This window comes from Lissotriton helveticus, chromosome 11 (genome assembly GCF_964261635.1).
Source record: "Lissotriton helveticus chromosome 11, aLisHel1.1, whole genome shotgun sequence".
Classification (NCBI taxonomy): Eukaryota; Metazoa; Chordata; class Amphibia; order Caudata; family Salamandridae; genus Lissotriton; species Lissotriton helveticus.
The window spans coordinates 770,818,253-770,838,555 of NC_136072.1; the positions used below are offsets into that span (position 1 = coordinate 770,818,253).

Sequence of the window (20,303 nt, forward strand, 5' to 3'; positions counted from 1 at the left end):
ATTGCGGTGTTTTTGTATTGTATCTATGTTGTAATGTCTGGCGGAGTTGGAATGTCTGTAGAGTGACTGTGGAACAGGTTGTGAGCGCGCGCAACCGGTGGAAATCTTAAGTTCAAGGAGAGCTTAAGTGGTTCGGGTGTATCGGACACCCAGAGTAATTGTCAAATAGTGTGAAGGGGGTCATGAGGTACCATTGATCACCCGAAAGACCGAGATAGGGGGAACGTAAGAGTGAGTGCGTGAGTAACGGACGCTGGTCGGAGGTTACTGTGTGTGTAAGCAACCTATCAGAGAGACGATAGACATTTCGTCAGTTGTGTTGACAATTACATATAGACTGTGGACGTACAGTCGAGGGAAGTGACCGCTTGGTCGGAAGTAGTCATTTTTCGGTGTATGAATGGGACGCATGCATGACCGGGAGACGAGTTGAGAAAGGAGGGGTGCTGCTGCGAAGCGGAGAAAAGTGACGTCAGGAAGTGTCGCGACGTGATTGGCCGACAGGAGAAAGACCGCGCTGTGATAGGCCAGCTAGCAAAGACGTCAGAAAGTGTCGCGACGTGATTGGCCGACCGGAGAAAGACCGCGCTGCGATAGGCCAAGTTAGCAAAGCCGCGACAGGATTGGTGGATTGTCATCAGGAAGTAAACAGAGTAGCGAGGCTGGATATTGTGCGTATAATTATGAAGTGTTTTAAATGGCTGAGAGCGGTGTTTAAAAAAGAGAAGCGGGGATCGTATGAAGGGGAAGAAGCCCCGCCGGAGGGTACGCCGGCTCGTTACATGGCAGTGAATGTTGGGTTGCATACGATCCTTTGGATATCAGAGTGGAGTAAGATTACGGAAGGAAATGAGGAACTGACGTTCCCGAAGTACGGGACGTTCAGGTTAGAGGTGTTACATCGATTAAAATCAGTCATGACCTCAATGAGACCCTTGCCTAGACCGACCCAGTTTGAAGCTCTTGATGCATGGATTAGGGCAGCGCATGAAAAGAATATGAACAGACGACAAGAAAGGGTGAAACGATCGGTAAGGGCAGTGCAGGATGCCAGGTGGGATGCGGATGCTAAAAGATGGAGAGTGCATAACATGGAAGTAAATAAACTGTACCCAGTGTTAGAGGTGCCCGGTAATAAAAGCCCCCTAGAAGAAGATGATGAGAGCGAAACAGAGGACAGCCTGATAAACAGATTATTGACAGACAGGCCACCCCCGTATAATAGAGCAGGGGGGGAGGTCGAGCATAGTGAAAGAGAAAAGGGGGGCAATGCAGGAGAGCATGGACCGCTTCCCAGTTCAGAGTGGGATCCTGAGGCAAAGAAAGAGCTGTCCCAGCCTAGTCAGGTGCAACAGGTAGTCGGGAGGTTTGTGGTACAAAGAGCGCCGGAAACGGAGTGCGCCACATCCTACGCATTACCAGATGCACTACAGGTACCTGTTACCATAGGTCCTATAATATCGATATATGACCAAGAAAGAGCAAGAGGGGAAGAACGGGTACGGAAGGACAGAGAAAGAGCAGGGACGGCAAGGAGGAACGATACGATTAATTCCCCAAGTCAGATGCCGATACCCAGAGAGTGGAGCACCCCGATGCACACAGCAGGGGATCCAGGAGGGGACCCTGGGGGCCCTAGATGGCCAGTGGATCTGAGGGGATCTGGACGAAAATCCTTTCAAGAGCTAAATGAGTACATGAAGAAGTGGGATGAGGCAGTGGAGGCTCACAAGAGCATCATAGCTGCAGAAGCTGAAAGGGAAAGTCAGGACAGCAGAGCTCGGACTCACTGCGGGGCTGGGGAGAGCAGCCCGGAGTGGGACTGTAGAGAGAGAGATAGTAGGGGAGTCACCCATTGGGCCCGGAGTGGAGGTAGAACAGACCTGGAAAACGGGGGCCCCGGGAGTGGAGGGGTGGCGTGCCCAATACTCAGTGAAGGGGAGAGGAGAGCGCAAGAGTACAGAAACAGCTTTAAGTGTCCACACTGTGTGCCCGGCACCAGAGAACAGAATGGGAGTTGTGAGAGGTCGCACCATAGTCCCTGTGATGACGGAAATGAGCGCAGCCCAGGGAATATGGGGAACCAGGAAGGATCGTATCGGATACTGAGCGATACTAGGCAAAGGGAGAGTAGCGACCAGAGGGAAAATAACAGAGAGGAGTACGGTGAAAGGAGAGAAGAAGAAGGGAGTGGGCAGAGCAAGAGTGGGGGTAACAGGCCCGTGTTCCATCACCTTCCAAGATCGGATGGCCGAGCATGGGACCTGGAGAGATGGGAGCAAGGGAGAGCACTCATTAACTCTCCCGAGCCCAAACGTAGAGCTCGGAGTTGGGATGGTAGGGAGACCAGTGAGCCCCCTTCGAAAGACATATTGCGAGCTGAGATAAAAGCTAAGAGACTCGATGTCGCCAGCTTAAGGTCAGACCTGGATGACATGGTAGATGGTACCCTGCCTTTAGAAAGAATGGAAATGTATGAGCAGGATGAAATACTGTATATGGCAAAGGACATCACTCGAAAAGCGAGAGCAATCCATGAGAAGTTAGTCGAACTAGCAGGCAAATATATGGTGGACCTGTCAAGAACCAAAGCATTACAGGGTAACCACAGGCTACATTACACAGATCGAGACCTAGATGAGAGGAGAACGATTGGGCTGAAAACGCACATAAGGGAACTGATCACTGGAATAAGGACATGGAGGGCACTAGATAAGTGGGAAGAGAGGTGGTCCAAGAAAGGGACCGTCAGGAGAAGCACGCTTGGGACGACACCAGGAAGGCTGCAGGGAATAGAAGCATACCCTTTGCGTGAAGTCGCCAATGGGAACTATGTGCATGTCCCTTGGAGTAGGGGAGATTTAGCTGCTTTTACCACCTCCTTCCCCAAATTGCGGGAAAACCCAGTGGAGTGGTACAAGCAAGTTGAGAGATTTGTAAAAATCTCAAAGGTCCTATGGATAGATCTGAACACGCTGTTCGACATTGTAGTACCAGGAGATCTGTGGACAGCATGCAAGGTTAGCGCTGAGTGGCCCACAACGGAGCCGGAGAGAGATGCTAAGACAAATGGGCCGTCCGAGATTGTGATGGCAAAATTCGAGAGAGTGATGACTTGGCTGAAAGAGAAAGTGCCAATGCAAGACATAGATTGGGTCAGAATAGACCGAACCAGACAGGAACCCAAAGAGACCGTCCACGAATATTACGAGAGATTGCTGAAGGCGTTTAAACAGTATAGCGGCCTGGATGTAATGGATCCAAAAGACATAGGGCAATTCGTGTCCAAGTTCGTCCTGGGACTGAGACCGGATATTAGTTTAATGATTCAGCAACACTCGATTTGTTGGCAAAGTAAACCCCTAGACGAAATACTGAGGTATGCCAGGTACTGCTGTGATGAGATAGACTCCAAGGCTAAGAAACTAAAAGAAAAGTTGATGGTGGTACAGATGCAGGCAGCAGGAAAGGGGGGACAGCAGCAACAGCAGCAAGGAATAGGTACAGGAGGAAAGAAGCAGTACAGTCAGAACAAGGGCAATGAGGAGAGTTCCACCTTTAGACCCAGATTAGACATAGCTGCCTTGAAGAAAACGACTAGGTGCCACCAGTGTAACGAGGTGGGGCATTGGAAACGCGAGTGTCCCTACAATGTAGAGATAGGAGAGCAAGAGATAGAGGAGGAAGAGGTCCAGAGCGCGCCTACAAGAGGGGTGACACCATACCAGGGAAAGGTGCTCAAAGGGGGGGGGGCTCCTCCCCGAGCCCAGTTCCCGCAACCTCCTCGAGTAGGGACTATGGGTAAGACCTATAGACAGATGCCCCTGTTTGTAGAAGGAGAAGAGTGCTATTATGTGGACCCATTAACCGGACAGAGGGTGGAAAGAGAAGACTGCACCCTCGGGGCAGCCTTGGAGGTGGACCAGAGGGGACCCTATGTCGAAGCGGAAGTAGCAGGGTGCCCCACGACATTTCTGGTGGACACAGGAGCCACTAGATCCACGATCAGATCAGCTGCAGTTCCAGACCTGCCCATGTCTGGAGAGACCATACAAGTGGTGGGGGTCGCAAACAGGAGAATAACCAGCCAATTGACAGAACCAGTACAGGTGAAAATAGGGAAGTACAGCGATGAGCACCAGTTTGTGGTTTGCGATTCAAGTCCTGTGTGTCTGCTAGGCAGAGACCTGTTGTGTAAATTGAATTGTACAATATACTGTACACCTCAGGGAGTGGAGGTATTGACCAATGATGATGACGCAGACTTCAAAGTTGCAAACTCAAGAATATGCGTGGAGCTGTACCCTACTTTGACAGTAGATGAGCTCCCCTGGGACTTGAGAGAGACAGTGGCACCAGAAGTATGGGATTTCACTGGGGAAGAGATTGGATTGGTCAAAGGGGTGGACCCAGTGAAAATTGTAGTGAAACCGCATGCTGAGTTCCCAAGAACACCCCAATATAAATTGACTCCAGAAACGATTGCAGGCATAAAACCCGTGATCGAGTCCATGATTAAACAGGGAATACTGAAAGAAATCGTGGGTAGTCCATGCAACTCCCCGATTATGGGTCTGCAGAAACCAAATGGGAAATTTCGGATAGTACAGGACCTTCGAAAGATTAATAACATAGTCGTTTCGTGTTGTCCAGTGGTACCGAATCCATCAGTGATACTGTTTCAGATTCCATTCCAAGCTGAGTGGTTCACTGTGATTGATCTTTGTCAGGCTTTCTTTTCGATCCCTCTGGACGAAGAAAGCCATTTTCTTTTCGCATTTAAGCTGGAAGGTCGCGTCCTAACATGGTGTCGTATCCCTCAGGGGTATACAGAGAGCCCATCGATCTTTAACCAGCTTTTGAAGAAAAATCTTGAAAGTCTAGTGCTGCCCCAGAAGTCAGTTCTGGTCCAGTACATAGACGACCTCCTCGTGGCGTCAGAAACAGAAGAAGCTTGCAGGGAGGACTCCATTGCTTTGTTAAATCACCTAGCTGCCAATGGGCACAAGGTGTCCCCGGGAAAGTTGCAGTACTGCCTGACAGAAGTGCAGTACTTGGGACACAGAATAGAGAAAGGCAAACGAAAGGTGTCACCAGACAGGATAGAGGCGATCATGAAAATGAATGCGCCAAAGACGCAGAGAGAGGTCAGGATGTTCCTAGGGATGGTGGGTTATTGCCGACAGTGGATCGCGAACTTTTCACTGAAAGCAAAGCCCTTGCAAAAACTGACGCACAAGGAGGTGAGCGATCCGGTACCATGGGACAAAGACAGTTTGATGGCATTCCTACAGCTGCGAGAGGACCTGTGTCGTGCTCCGGCATTGGGAATGCCTGATTACAATAAACCATTTTTTCTTTACTGTTGTGAGAGAGAAGGTTGCGCGTTGTCTGTGTTAGTCCAAATCCATGGGAATGCCCGTAGACCAGTTGCTTATTTCTCGGCTACTTTAGACCCAGTAGCCGCAGCGTTGCCCGGATGTCTCAAATCCGTTGCTGCAACGGGTGTCAGCATTGAGAGATGTGAAAATATCGTCATGGGGCACCCGTTAGAGGTGTGCGTGCCCCATTCTGTTGAACTGTTGATGACCAGGACCAAAACACAGCATCTGACCAACAGCAGGCTCACGCGCTATGAGCAAGTTATACTTGCTGCAGAGAATGTGACCCTCAAGAGATGCTCTGTTTTGAACCCTGCCACCTTGATGCCACTCCCAAATGATATCGAGGATGATGATGAATGTACAGACCATGACTGCCTCGATGTGACTGAACTATGCACCAAACCCAGACCCGACATCGTAGATGAGCCACTGACAGACCCAGATGAAATTTTCTTTGTCGATGGCTCATGTGTAAGAGACGAAGTTGGGCAGTTGAGAGCAGCTTATGCTGTTTGTACAATTACTGGAGTTGTAGAAGCTGGGTGCCTGGAAGGAGTACACTCCGCTCAGGTAGCCGAGATTATTGCCTTGACACGTGCTTGCTTGGCAAGCAATCAAATTCGAGTCACCATATACACCGACAGCCAATATGGTTATGGGGTGGTTCATGATTACGGGCAGTTATGGTCTCAAAGAGGGTTCATGACCTCTTCAGGCTCTCCCATTCGCAATGGAGAGTTTGTGCGCCTGTTGTTAGAGGCGTTGCAATGCCCAGCAGGTATCGCAGTTGTAAAGTGCACCGCACATACCAGAAATGAGGACTTCGTTTCGAAAGGCAATAGATATGCTGATGAAGTCGCGCGGTATTGCGCAGAACAAGGGTACTCTTTCACAGAGGTGGAAGTGGGCGGAATAAATGTAAGGACTGAATTAGCCATGATATTGGAAACTGTTGATACTTGGGATGAACTGTCAAACATGCAAGAAAATGCTCCTGATTTTGAAAAAGAAACATGGGAAAAGGCAGGATGTGTAATGGGTGAGTCCCATTTTTGGGTCTCAGCAGACGGCAGAGCAGTGTTGCCCAATGAGATGGTGAGTCCAATGGCCAGACTCATACATGGTCCCGTACACCTAGGGAGAGACGCTATGCTGAGAGTGTTTAGACAGACTTGGTACAATCCTAAGTTTAGAATAGCAGCAGAAGCAGTGTGCCAGCGTTGTGTGACCTGTCAGCAGCTGAACGTAGGGAAAAGAACACCAGTTGCACTGAGTCACATAGGAAGGTCTGGAGGTCCATTTAATCGAATGCAGATAGATTTCATTGAAATGCCGAGATGCAACCGCCTCCGCTATGTCCTGGTGGTTGTTTGTGTGTTCTCCAGATGGGTTGAGGCATACCCTACACGTAGGTGCGACACCCTCACAGTGGCCAAGTTACTGCTTAGGGAACTCATTCCGCGCTTCGGGGTGCCGGCCTCTTTGGAATCAGATAGGGGAACGCATTTCAACAGCGAGCTTGTGAAGATGATTTGTGCAGCTCTGAATATCGATCAGAAGTTGCATTGTAGTTACCGACCAGAAGCCTCAGGAATTGTGGAGCAGATCAATGGCACGATCAAAGCCCGAATTGCGAAAGTGTGCTCCTCAACGACCCTGAGTTGGCCTGACGCCCTGCCATTGGTCCTCATGAGCCTTCGTAGTACCCCAGACAGAAGAACGGGGTTGTCACCACATGAGGTGTTAATGGGGAGAGCAATGAGGCTGCCATCTGTCCCAACTACTGCACTGTTAAATATCACAGATGATATGATCCTGGACTATTGTAAGGGGCTGTCTGACGCCATTCATTCTGTGTCCCTTCAGGTGCAGGCTGCCGAGGTTCCATCGTGCCAGGGCCCGTGCCATGACCTGTACCCTGGGGACTGGGTCCTGGTGAAAAAACATGTGAGAAGAAGCTGCTTGGATGTTCGTTGGCGTGGGCCCTTCCAGATCATCTTGATTGCGAATACGGCTGTGAAGGTGGGAGGCCTGCCCAATTGGATCCACGCGTCACATACGCGAAGGGTTCCAGCACCTCGGGAAGAAACAGCTCCTCTCTCGGATAGACGTCCAGCAGAGGACCGAGAAGCCATAGAGGGGGCTAGCCAAGCTGAAGAGGTGCCAGCGGAAGCAGGGAACGAGTCTGACCAAGCTGAGGACGGTCAGTACAACAGCGAAACAGACGACGCTACAGAAGGAGAAAGTAGCTGGGAGTACGAGTCAGACACTGACAGGTCTGACAGAGAGCGAGAACAGACAAGAAGGAGAAGGAATAGAAGGGCACGTGGAGAAGCTAATTGGCCGCAAAGAAGGAGCTCTAGCCTGAGGTCAACTCCAGAGGTAACCCTTCCTCCGATATCAGAAGACTCAGACCCGGAAGAAGGTGCTCAGGGCGCTGAAGCACCGGACCGAAGAAGGTCAAGAAGAGTGCGTGTGCCTAACAGAAGATACTCCACCCCTGAGTGGACATATCTGGCGACAAATGTCTTTGAAACAGGAGACAGGGAGGATTCGAGCGGTGGTGGTGTCCAGTTCTGAGCCCATCGTCACCGTGGAAATACGACTGTTGGTACCCGGAGTCGAACAAGAAGGGTCACTAACATTCATGCTCCCCAGACCTCCCCGCCTCAGCAAGTTAAAACATATGTTTCTCTCAGAATTGCAATTCCCCGACTTTGGTACAACGATAACAGCCCATGAAGAGCACAATCTTCGTTTGGAAATACTGAACTTTGCTATCGAAGCTGCAGGTACAAACCTGATAGTAGATGCTTAAAGGACTTTGTAAATAAAGCAAGCAGAAAAAGAAGATTACCTAGCGCCCAGGAAGCAGAGAATATTAGGGAACTTCCCTTGAGTTGATGGAGAAGGGCTAGGGTTGTCTTTATTGAACTGTTAAAGGACTTTTGCGAAGAAGGTTGTCAGCTTCCAGTTGTGTGGATTCTAAAGACAAAAGGAGTAAAAAGAGACTGTAAAGGAACGAGAAGAAAGGAACTTTGTGCCAAGATAAGAGAGAGCCATATTGTCTGACGAAATGGAAGCCGGCACCCAGAACCGCAGAGCTAAATGTATAATAGGTACACTAATAGTAGGAGTGATAATATTAATAGCTTTAGTGGTAACAATTTCTTATGTAAAGGGACATGAGGAAGAGGCGAAGGTAACTGATGTGAAATCTGTAGAAACGCTTACACCCACTGTTGCTGGTGAGAAAAGGGAAAACACTCAAGAGAAAGCGTTATTAGCTGCAGAAGCCCGCAGGTTACACGTAGATGAGTCCCAAGGAGACTTTAGGTCAAATGCTTATGCTAAACTCTTATATGAATACGTGGATGCCATGGAGGTTAAGGACTGTTACGTCTGCATGCAGTTGCCGGCGTCTGTAGATGAAGGCATTAGATATCATCACCTCCCGCTGACATATGGCATTACATGTAGCTTATTGCTTAGTATATTTTATGAGAGAGATAGTTTTGAATACTATTTTTCCAACTATGATTCAGTGTTGCCAGAAGTCCCAAATTATAAGCAGATGAACAAATGGGACTACTGGAAGAGTGAAGACAGATTGGCTAAGTTCTTCATTCCTTGGATTACCTTAGATACTTCACATGCCCGTAGAAATAACCTGACATGCAAAGTGTCAGAAGTCGAGAAGAAGTTCATAGGGCAGGTGGATGATCGTTACAGGAGACAAAAGATTTTGAAAAAATCAGGACAATGGAAAACAGATTGGACCGAGGAAGAGAAGGCACACAAGAGAAAGGGTAGTAGTGGTCCAATAGCTTTAGATAAGACGCAGAGAGGAAAGCTATGTCTTCACCGAGCCAAAACGTATTATGAAAATGTATACGTGGGAGAAGTCGACTGTGAACATGCTTTCAATATAGAGTACTATACTAAAGATTTCCTGAAGGGAATGCAAGTGATTCCAAATGTGTATTTTGTATGTGGAAGAAATGCCTACGTGAGACTACCTGACAACTGGTATGGATCATGTTACCTAGCAATTGTCTTCCCCAAAATATATCATGCACAAGACTTAGTGATCATCGAGGGTAAGACATCATCAAGGGGAAAGAGAGATATAGGAGATGCAGAAATGGTTGGAGATGTCTTTGGAGCTATGTTCCCTCTTTTGGGAGTAATCCTTAATGATGTTAAAATTAGACGACTGGCAACAGTTGTCGACAGGTTGTCTGCCAGCACTGCTCAGTCCTTAATGCTGGTAGAAGGAGAGATGCAATCGATAAGGGCTATGGTTCTTCAGAACCGTCTTGCGTTAGACGTCCTACTAGCAAAAGAGGGCGGAGTCTGTAAGGCTTTGAAGGTCCAGGAATGTTGTACTTACATTCCAGACAATTCGAAGCCCCTTGAGAAAGTTATTAGGAACATAACTGATATTCACAAGGAGATCGAAGACTTGAGTAGAGAAAATGTCTGGGAAAAGGTGGGCCACGGAATGAGTGAAGTTGGAGGGTGGATCTCCACCTTAGGCAAAAGCTTTGTGTGGTATATACTAAAACCTATCATCATAATATTGATCTGTGGGATCATATTGTGGGGATTGGTGAGGGTATTCAAATGGTACAGAGCAAGAAGGTCAGAAAGGGCCCAAAGAGAGCAGCTGCAGAGATTGGCTGCCATACAAGATAATCAGTACAGGAGTCTGAGGGCTCTGGAAGCGCAGAGACAAATTATGCCAGCAATAACTGCAGTTTAAATGTTAGTGATGACCCCGAGAGGTCATCAAAGGGGGGAACTGAGAGAGCGCAAACTGACCTAAATGTATGAGTGCATCACACTTATCTGTAGTAAGCACAAATCATGAGGAGAAATGCCATGAGTGCTAGTAGTATCTGCAATTATATTCTGAATGTATAGCTAATGTAGAGATTTAAGTAGAAGTGGAACTAATACAGAAATGTGTGACACTATATGATTTTATTAGATGTGATTATTCCTGAATCCATGTCGTGTAGCTGCTAAAATGTAAGATGGCATGTGGTTAAACGCAGAATGTGGTAGGCCTCAGGGCCAGAGCTAGAAGGGAAGGGAAGGAGTTTCTTTTCACGACATAGATGAACTAATGTTTTGGCCATTGCATTTAATGGGCCATGATTTATAGATGTGTTTACTGAATACTAGAATAAGAGTATTAACATGCTTTAATTAATGAAGAAGTTGAATGCTATAATCATTATGAGAAATGCTGTAGGCCTGAAATGCTTTAACATTGATTTACACGTACATGTCTGGGCCGAGAAATGTTGCAAACCTTTTTGGAAGTCTATGAGAGTTGGGTTCTTGGCTGCAGATGTCTGTCTGCAAGAGAAAAGGGGGAATCCAATTATAAATGAATGAATAGAGGTCTGTTCAGTAGACGGCCCAGACATGGAGGAGGGTTCCGGAATGTTTTAAGGGGTATCAGCGGGCCGGAGAAGAGTCTGAGAAGCAAGGTCAACTCCAACGTATGAGGCCCAATACAAAGCAGCATGGAAAAAGCCAGAAGCTACACCACGTGAGGGGCGTCTCACGAGGGGCGTCTCAAATGTTGTTGACTGTTTTGTATTAGGGACAGCACCCCTGGGTGGAGTTAGAGCAGATACCTGAGGACCCTTTAGAGAGCGGATGGGTAGGCAGAGAGGGGTCATGACTGGAGAACTATAGGTTTTCACCAAGAGACTTAGAGTGAGTGACTTCCCTTGGGGGTCATTTACTGCTGACACCTTTGTTAGGTTGGGATTTGGTTAAGTAGGGATACCATCTAGAGCAGGGTAGGGACAGCCTAACCTGTGTGTTTTCCTCCAACTTAAATGAAGGAGAGATATGCGTCAATGCTGATAGCTTTATTATTCTTAGAACTTGTGTTAGTAATTTCCGTTGCTCGTCTGAGGGCTTTCAGAGAGCACATGTATGTAGTTGGACCTGTGTATCTCGTGAATCTCATTCTGAGATGCCTGTATTTGCAGCTTATCCTATCCTTACAATAAACTTTTGAAAGCTAGAAGTTGTCTGTGATCTTTTGGAGCGGGGTCCTTTATTGGGTGAACTAACTTGGGAGAGAGGCACTTTCTTCCTTCAATGACAGGCAACAAAGGTTCAGTCGACCAGATCGAGGTTTAGATCAATAGTGATAAGGTATCGATCAAAATCTCGCCCTTCCATAACCCTGGGGCAGTTTCGTTTTTATAAGAATAAGGAATGATCCCATATACATTCAGTCTCTATGGCCAGCTATTAATGCAGCCATAAAGATTCAGAGTACAGTAATTACTCATCTTTGTTCGTTATGTCAAAATTATGCGGCGTATTTTCCAACAGCTGATGTGAGTTATGAAATGCTTCCACTAAATGTTAAGCAAGCTGCGTTTTTAAATTTTAGACTCTGATGCTGCTTTTTTTGTGTTGTGTGTTACAAGTTTTATATTTTCAGTTTTGCCAGAAAATATTAAGGCATAGAAACATATGATGAGGTTGAGACAAAGTCAGCATTACATGTCATATAATTTCTTGCGTTTTATGGCTTCTGCCACGAATGGATGCAGTTAAACATCTGTATTCCATCGATTATTTGAATTGTTACTGGTTTGGGCAGACAAACATGCTAATTTGGTATTTCGAAATAAACCTCTGTTTGCTGTTTTTTAAACAATGGCTTGAAGACAGATTTACTGCATCCCCACACCGGTGAAACCATTAAACTAAGAAAAAGTAAAAATAGTGATTCATGGACACAAACGACTTCATTGATTTCAATTCAGAAACTAAAAAGCTCAGTTAATGAAGAACTTCATTGATGCTTCTCACAACTTACAACAGTTAAGATGGCAGGCGATGGAAAATGTACCACACAATGTTTACATGACAGAAGGTATTGCAAATTGAAGCATTTTGGATTCATAAACTGAAGACTATTTAACCAAGAGAAATGTACAAAATGCAAAGCAGCTCCTAATTCTTATAACACTGAACTGTGTTTTTGAGGAATACCTCTAAGAGAAGAAAGACTTATGACTTATACCTTTGGGTAACGTTTAAAATACCAGTTGGAAAGGGCTCCCTTCAATATTTTTTCTGACTGCATGCGCTGGAAGATGGAGTGGTGTTCTGCTACATAGTCTTGGGGCCCATCGGGAGACGGGGAGGGGAAGGACCGACCAGACACAGATGTAAGGTGTGATAAAGGCCGCTTTTATTGGGAAACAGGTGCATCCTGAAAACATAACCCCAACCTTGGCCTTTGCCGTACAAAACTAGGCCTAACTAATTATACATCTACCTGACCAAACCCCCACCCCCACCCCTAAACAGTTCCCCGCCAACAGCATAAACATCATTATCATTTTCCCCAAACGCCTGCCTCACTGTTTTTAACATCTGCCATATGTACATTCCCTCCCCTTCAACCAGTAAAACTCCTTCCTCCTATCCTACCCCCCCCATTTTAACTAGGAAAAAGCGCCATCCGACATAACATTCCAGCACCTGCCCCCAGCGACAACACTTCCCCAACCTAACATAGAAAGCACCTGCAACCAACAAAAACCCTTTTTCCCAACCCATCAAACCAGAAAACCCCCCTTTTCCTAAATCCCCCCCCCCCCCTCTACATAAAAACTTATCCTAAGGGAGGGCGGGAGGGACAACGCTCGCCTAAGCCCCCCGGCTGCTGGGTCACTGGCCCACGAAATGGTGCACAGTGACCCAAAATGGCCGCTTTTCTAGCCAGAAGCCCAAAAGGAGCCCAAAACCCACCAGCAAGCCCAACCAGCCCAAGGTCCCTTCCTGGTGTCCTTCCTAATCCTTCCCCACCCCTTTCTCCCGGTGCCCCAAAACTCCCCGGGGGGGCGAGCCTCCCTCCGGTCGGCCACCCCCCGCAAAGCCCCATTGGGGCCCATCGGGAGACGGGGAGGGGAAGGACCGACCAGACACAGATGTAAGGTGTGATAAAGGCCGCTTTTATTGGGAAACAGGTGCATCCTGAAAACATAACCCCAACCTTGGCCTTTGCCGTACAAAACTAGGCCTAACTAATTATACATCTACCTGACCAAACCCCCACCCCCACCCCTAAACAGTTCCCCGCCAACAGCATAAACATCATTATCATTTTCCCAAACGCCTGCCTCACTGTTTTTAACATCTGCCATATGTACATTCCCTCCCCTTCAACCAGTAAAACTCCTTCCTCCTATCCTACCCCCCCATTTTAACTAGGAAAAAGCGCCACTCGAAAGCCCCCTACCGCTTTCGACCCCCCCCTCTAGGACCCCTTCGCTTTCGGATACCTTTTTACCCCTATTGCCTGGTCTAACGCCTCCTTTAGCTGAACAATGTAAAGCTCCATCCCATATCTCAACAAATGTACCCCATCCTCCATGAAAAAATAGACCGCCCCGGTCCGGGTGTTCCATTCTACCCACCCCCTCCTTCTCACAAAAGGTCCTCATCTCCCTGTTAATCTTCCTCCTAGTCCTGTCAATCGCCCCTGGTCTCTCCGCCCCCCTCCAACATCTCCTGGGTATAAATTCTGACCAGATGACGTAACACCCCGCCCACTGTCTCTTGATCTCCAACAAATCCCTCCTCATTTGTTTCACCAACGCCAGTCCTTTACACTGCACCAGATCGTTTTCCCCTAGGTGAATGACCAAAACATCCGGGCACACCCCCCCCCCCGCACAACATTATTCAAAACCGGCACCAGTTCGTGCCAACGCATGCCCCCTTTTCCCCTCCAATGACACCTAAACAGTTGCTCATCCAATTCCAGGTTAAGGTTCCTGTATTTTTCCCACTCGGCCCTCTCCGCTCTCCTTACAAAAGAATGGCCCACCACATATATTGACACTGCTGCCGCCGTAGGCCCCGCCACCGCACCTGCAAAGAGACACATGTAAGCAGCATGTCCAAACTCCAGTCTACTCCACCTCTCCCCCTCGCAACCTGACATATGTCTTATAACAATCCGATTTCCAGCGCCCCAACTGTTTTATCTCGTCCTTCCCCCAACCTTTCCGCGCCGCCTCCGTCGCTGCCCCGATGCGAAATGAATGTGTTCCGAAGTCTTTTGGATCCTCACCCATAGACCGCAGGGCGTGCCGCAGAACCCATAGCAACTGCGCAGCCGTTACACGACCCGCCTCTCTCCTGCCAAACACCTCCGCCCCAACCTGCACTCCTCCGTCCGCCAGCCGTCTCCCCCACGCCACCGGACACACCGCCTCCGTTCCCCCAGGACCCAGCAACACCCAAGTACCCCTCCCTCGCTGATCAGTCTTGGACCGTTGAAGCCGCACTGCGACCTCCCTGCCTCGGAACTCCACTTCCCCCCACGTCAGCCCCGTACGCCCCTTCAAACCCACCAACTCCGACACCCGAAAGGCTCCGAAATACATCCACGACATCAATGCGGAAAACCGCACCGTCTCCTCCCGATCCCTGCACACTCCCGGTAAATACCCCACCAGTCCTTCCAACATCGCCTCCGTAATTGGCCGTCTCCTCCGCGCCCGAGCTCCTCTCTCTCTCTCCCAACCCTCCAAAAGACGCCCTCCCAATTCTCCCGCCGAAGGGGCATAACCCCACCAAAGCTTGCCCATTAACGCCAGACCTGCCAGTTTGCCCGCAATCGTCACTCTCGCCAAACCTTTGTCCATTAACCCCAGCATGAATCGCACCACCTGCTCTTCCCGACGCCACTTGCCCCGCTGCCTTACCGCTCCAAATCACAGAAACTCCAGCCAGGCCTGCTCGTAGCTCCTCCACGTGGACGCTGCCAGGGACGACCTCACCAACTGAACGACCCGCGCTCTCCCACCAACCACATCTCCTCCGGCACCTTCGTCTTGACCGCCGCCGCCTCCGTGGCTGGCCCATGGAACCTCTGCCACTGTGAACGAGACAAAGCGTCCGCAATGTCATTGTCCACTCCCGGCACATGCTGAGCCCGAAACAAGATATTGTGTTCCAAACACCTCAACACGAACACGCGCATCAACTTCAGCACTTGGGGCTCCCTTGCCGACTGCCGGTTCACCACCTGCACCACCGACATATTGTCCACCTTGAACAACACCCGCTTGTGCGCCAACTCCCGCGCCCACACTGTCACAGCCACCACCAACGGGAACAATTCCAAGAACGCAATACTCCTACCCCCTGCCTGCCACCGCTCCGGCCATTGCTCCGCGCACCACCTGCCCGCCCAGTAGAGTCCAAATCCTCCAACTCCCGCCGCGTCGGATGACATCGTCACGTCCCACTCCCAGTCCTCCGGGGGCGCCATGGGCACACCGTTAAAACGCTACAAAAAGGCCAACCACATGCTCAGATCTTCTCTCGCGCCCGCCGATAAACGCACATGATGATGCGGCAGCGACAAACCGGACAAAGCCAACCCCAACCGTCGACAAAAGGTCCGCCCCGCTCGCACCACGCGGCACGCGAAGTTCAAATGCCCCAGCAACACCTGCACCTCTCGCACCAACACCTTTTTCCTGGCCACCATGCCCGTCACCAGGTCCACCATCACCGCCCGCTTGTCCTCCGGTAGGCGTGCTTCCATGGCCACCGAGTCGAGCTCTATCCCGAGGAACGATAGCACCGTGCTGGGCCCTTGCGTCTTCTCTGGCACCAAAGGAACCCCCATGTAACCCATCAGGTCCGTAAAACTGTCCAGATGCTGCTGGCAGTCCGTCGAACTGGGCCGACCCACCAGGAAGAAGTCGTCCAGGTAATGCGTTATCGCCTCAGAGCCTGTGCGCCAGGAAAAAGCCCACTGCAAGAAAGAGCTGAATCGCTCGAACAAGGCACACGACACGGAGCACCCCATCGGAAGCGCTCTGTCAATGAAAATGAGCCCATCAAGCTGTATCCCCAGCAACTGATGATCAGCTGGGTGAACCGGCAGCAACCTGAATGCCGATTTTACATCGCATTTCGCCATGAGCGCCCCCCGCCCCGCCGTCGTCACCAACTTCCTCGCGACGTCCACGGACGAGTACGACACCGACGCCAATTCCGCTGAGATAAAGTCGTTCACCGACGCGCCCTCCGGCCATGAGAGATGTTGAATCAGGCGGAACTGACCCTGCTCTTTCTTTGGGACCACTCCAATAGGTGAAATGATCAAATCTGGCAACGGCGCCTCCTCGAAAGGTCCCACCATCCTCCCCTCCTTCACTTCTTTACAGAGCTTTTCCCGGACGATACCCTTGTGTGCGTTCACGGACTTCAGGTTCTCCGCCCACCGAGCGATCCGCGGACCCTCGTACCCCAACCGGAAACCCTCCCTGAAACCCCGACGCAGCACCTTCGCATCGTCCGCCCGCGGATACGCCTCCAAAAACGGTTCCATTCGATCCAGCCTAACCGGTGTACAAGCCTTTTCCCTGGGTACTCGCCCCCCCCTTCCCCCTCCCCTCCCCCTGCCGGGCACGGGAGCCTGGTATTGACCTTGTGTCGGGCCACCCCAAAGCCCCCAGCATCGCGCCTCTGGGTGGCGTTTTCCACAAGCGGAGCACTCATGCCTAAAACGGCACGTCTGCCGGAGACAGGAACCCCTGTTAAAATCCCAGCAGGTCCCCACGCTGTGACTGCTCCCGGCTCCCCCCGTCCCCACCCCCCTACGGGTGGGGCGGGCCGAAAAGGGGGGCGGAGCCAGTGGCAAACCACTGGCCGTGTAGATAGTGCGGCCAAATTTTGCCCCACTCATCGTCTGTTGATACAGGTCCGCATCCAACTCCCCCCACTTAGCCTCCGGGTCCGACGCCATGCGCGCCCGAAATTCCTCATCGTAATGCGACCAAGCATTGCCCCTGTAGGTCACTTGTGCCCGCCTTACCACATCCATGTATTTGAACAGCGCGACCGCCCTGTCGGGGTATTTCTCACAGTACACGCTTGCATATATCAAGAAGGCCGCCAACCAATTTTCGATGGTCACCGGCACCTTCGGCCGCCTCGCCAATTCCTGCTCTTCCTCCTTCGATCCTTCTTTGGCCATCAACTCCCGGTGGAGCAACTTCAAAATCTCCACATACTCCCCCTTCCAGATATTTTCCCAAGTCGCCATCGACAAATGTGCCCCCAGTGGCTTTGCTACCCCCATATACAGCAGCTTCTTGACTGGCACGTCACAGCTCTCTTTCGCCCCAGCGCCCGCCGCCGCCGACCCGCCGGACGCCACGCCCGTCCCCATACTCACCGACGCCGCGCCCTCCGCTTCCGTACACACCCCGGCATCTAGCACATACCTACCCTTCACCAGTCGCACCTCATCCCCTCCCCCAGCATCCGTCCCCACCGACACATGGCAACCGCCATCCACAACCCCACCCGCCTTGCCTCCATGAGGCTCGCCCAAGCCACTCCCCGACCCCGTACTGGTCTTACCTGGCGTCAAGGCTGGCGTCCTCACCGGATCCCGCCGCCTAACCAGTTCCGCTGGGGGGGCCGTCACTCGCGGCACCACTTGCCGGGGGCATACCTGTAAAACACTGCCAACAACATTACTGGTCTCCCCCCCACCCTCACGCAGTTCCCCCTCTTCTTCCGACTCCATCTCTCCACTGCCTTCGCCGTCCACCAAAACCCCTCCTGTGGACACCCTGCTTAAGCCCGCTTTATCCCTGCACTCCGTCATAAATGTTCCTAAATCCACACTCACTCTCCTCCTACCCTCCGGTTGGTGATCATAGTAACCTTCCACATTGTTGCTCCATCCCCGTCCCCCGGCGGCCGGATCGACCCATCGGGAGGGGGGCGCTAGAGACCTATGACCCAGCCATCCGCCGTCCGTATGCACATGGTCCCTCGTTGGAGCGCGACCGCCCGTACTAGGCAGAGCCGGCCCATCCACTCGGCGGGGTGGAGCCGCATGCTGCTCAGCCGAGCCCCTGCCCCACTGCTCCTGCCAAGAGAAAAATGGGGAAGTCCAGCAAGCCGAGGCAAAACCATCTCCGTCACCTCCCCAACCGCCTCTCCCCCATGCTGCGGAATGACCTCCTCGCCGCGCTGGCCGCCCCCCCACCTACCCTCCCCCCACCCCCAACTCCCCGCCTCGCCCTGTCTGTCCCATGCGCCCCCCCCTGCACCCCCACACTCCACACATCCCAGCGACCCCCCCCGCTACCCCCCACAAACCCCCCTACCCCCTGCCCCCCCACCGTGGCCCCCCCGCCCCCCTCCCCATCCTCCGTCCGCCCCCAACCCCCATGGCATCCTCGACCCCCAGATCCGCCCCCTACCGCCCCCCCTCGCACCCCTTCCCTGCACCAAACCCCTCCCCCCGCCCCGCGGCGAGCCCCTGATACTGGGAGGAACTACGTCCTCATCGGCTGAAGACCCCCCTCCAGCTCGCTCTCCCCCCTTCACCCTCCCCCTCCTCTGACTCCTCGATCAACAGCGGCGAATCCCCCCCACCCCTCCTCGCCCCCCTGTCCCCCCCTCATCCATCGCTCCACTGGCCACCCTCTCAGGCACCCCCCCATCCTCCCCCTCCTGCCCTCTCCCCGCCCCCCCTGCAACCTCAACCCTCCTGTGCACCCCCCTTCCGCCTCCTCTCGGCGCCCGGCCACCTCTTCCCCTCGCGGCCCTCCAAAAACTGATTTCCTGGCTCACCACGTGAACTCCCCCACCACTCCCCTCCCCCCCTTCAGGGCCGTTTATTTCCACCGCATTCCCCGTCGCCCCCCCAGGCACCCCCCTGCCTCCCCCCACCCCCCCCAGGCCCTCCGCACCGCCAACAAACTTCAGCGGCGCCTTCTTCCGGCCTCCGCACCTCAAACCAGCTCCCCCTCCCTTCTTGGGCGCCCCAGCCGCCCGCCACCTCGCGCCGCTCCTCTCGCGGCTCCCACCCCCTCCCCCTGACGCGCCCGCGAACGCGGAGGCTCGCACGCCGCCACTGCCGCCGCGGCGCCATCAGCAGCGCGCCGCCGCGGCCTCACCCTTACCTTGTCGCGCAGGAGGTCAGTCCTGCCCGCCTCGCCTAGAAGGCGCAACGCTTCTCGTACCCGGGGATCTGCCGTCGCCTCCGCCGCCATCAAGACACAGGTACCTCCGCTGTCAGCCCGCCGCTCACAACCTGCCACCACAGCCCGTCGCACACCACCTCTCACAACAAACCCTCCCAAAAACTCCACGCTATCACCCTGAAGCACTACCACTATCTCAATAACCTATATACCGCCAAAACGAACAACGCTCGCCTAAGCCCCCCGGCTGCTGGGTCACTGTCCCACGAAATGATGCACAGTGACCCAAAATGGCCGCTTTTCTAGCCAGAAGCCCAAAAGGAGCCCAAAACCCACCAGCAAGCCCAACCAGCCCAAGGTCCCTTCCTGGTGTCCTTCCTAATCCTTCCCCACCCCTTTCTCCCGGTGCCCCAAAACTCCCCGGGGGGGCGAGCCTCCCTCCGGTCGGCCACCCCCCGCAAAGCCCCATTGTGCAAATTGCAATTGAGAGGATTATGCTAGTTAGTAGTTTTTTATGGGCAACTCCAATTTTGATAGAAACCATCATTCATCTAATATGAATGTATGTTTCCTTTTACGTGAATAATATTACCTAATCCCCTGATGGACTGTGTATTGTGTGAAATGCATGGGTTGATTATAAGTGATACATTGGAACATTTAACTTCTGTAAGAAGCTAAAGCTGTATTAATTGGCTAACATTAAAGAACATTTTTCTATAACAATCTGTTCAAATTGTTCATTCCCTTCACTGGGCAACCCGATTAGTAGAAGTTTCCATTACTCACCACATTTCCATTACTCACTACATCTCCATACAGATTGAGGAGCTCGTATTTGCCTGTGAATTTCCAAAAGACTTAATTAACTTAAAAATTGGAGTGTTAATTGAGTTAG

The 20,303-nt window shown here is 51.5% G+C and overlaps 1 protein-coding gene across 1 annotated transcript in view; it reads left to right on the forward strand.

Annotated features, from left to right (window-relative positions):
- Nucleotides 1–20,303, forward strand: part of LOC144791871 (gastrokine-1-like) — an 84,941-nt gene that overhangs the window by 12,293 nt on the left and 52,345 nt on the right. The gene's annotated exons all lie outside the window — the stretch shown is intronic.